This window comes from Lipotes vexillifer, unplaced genomic scaffold (assembly GCF_000442215.2).
Source record: "Lipotes vexillifer unplaced genomic scaffold, Lipotes_vexillifer_v1.1 scaffold803, whole genome shotgun sequence".
Taxonomy (NCBI): Eukaryota; Metazoa; Chordata; class Mammalia; order Artiodactyla; family Lipotidae; genus Lipotes; species Lipotes vexillifer.
In genome coordinates, this window is record NW_006780273.1 from 825,668 (window position 1) to 826,954 (window position 1,287).

Below are 1,287 nucleotides of genomic sequence, written 5' to 3' on the forward strand. Positions count from 1 at the left end.
TAATCCTGTCAGCAGCCCCGCAAGGTGGCCACTGCACAGCCGAGCAGGGACTGAAGAGCAAACAAGCACAGCCCTGGAAGCAGAGGGCCTAGATGTGAATCCCAGCTCCGCCATCTATTTAACAACCTTTTACTTCTGTTTCCTCAGCTGTAAAAGGAGGATAACAATAGGTGAGGCTTACAGGAGTTCATCTGTAATAGGGGCGGGGCAGCGTGTGGACCTTAGCACGTGGGCCATGGGGGGTGGGGTGGGGGGGGCAGGCTCACAGACGTTAGCACGTGGCCAATAGCGTGCTGCTCTTAGCACGTGGTCCTTAGCGCAGGGCCAGCTGTCAGTGGGGGGTGGGGCAGGGCAGCCATCAGCACCTGGCGGTAGCGTGTGGCTATTACCAGGGGGGCCAGCGCCCAAACATCAGCATGGGGCGTTAGCGCGCAGAGCGGTTAGCAGTCCCACTCAACCAAGGGTCAGTGTCGTGGTGGCCCCGGCGGCAGCGGTCACCCTGGGTCGCAGTTCCATGGGACCTGGCCCCCGTTTGGACGAGCCTGAGGGCCGCTGGGTCCTGGGCGCCTGGCTCCCTCAGCGATGACGGCTGGGCAGGGTCTGGGGACCTGGCCCTGAGGGCGCCGCCAGCTGAGATCTGCCTTCTCAGCCAGGCTGGGCACTGGCGGGAGGACCCGGGCTGGGTGCTGGATGAGCGCTCCTGGGCAGGGTGACCAGCCTGTGCAGGGACCCCACCTCTTAGCCAGGCCTGGACCTCGGAGGGCGAAAGGTGAGCCTTGGGACCTTGAACAAGTAAAATTACGGGTAATGATGTCGCTTTACTTCTGGGATTTAAGTGTTCAGAATCGGGAATAACATTTGCTTTGGTGGAGGTCTATAGGAATATATGACCAGCTGCCAGAACAAAGGATCTGACACCAACAAGTTTGCAACAACTAACCATGCCCCTCCCTCACCTCTCCTATAAGAGAGCTTTGCTGAAAGCCTTCGAGAATTGAGAATTCGGGCTTTTTAAGGCATGAGCCATCCGTCCCCTTGCAGAACCTGCAATAAACCTTTCTCTGCTCCATCTCCGACATTTCAGTACTGTTTGGGCTCACTCTGCATCGGGCACACATTGTATTGGGTAACAAAGACATGCAACAATCTTTTTTTTTTTTTGCGGTACGCAGACCTCTCACTGTTGTGGCCTCTCCCGTTGCGGAGCACAGGCTCCGGACGCTCAGGCCCAGCGGCCGTGGCTCAGGGGCCCAGCGGCTCCGCGGCACGTGGGATCTTCCCGGACCG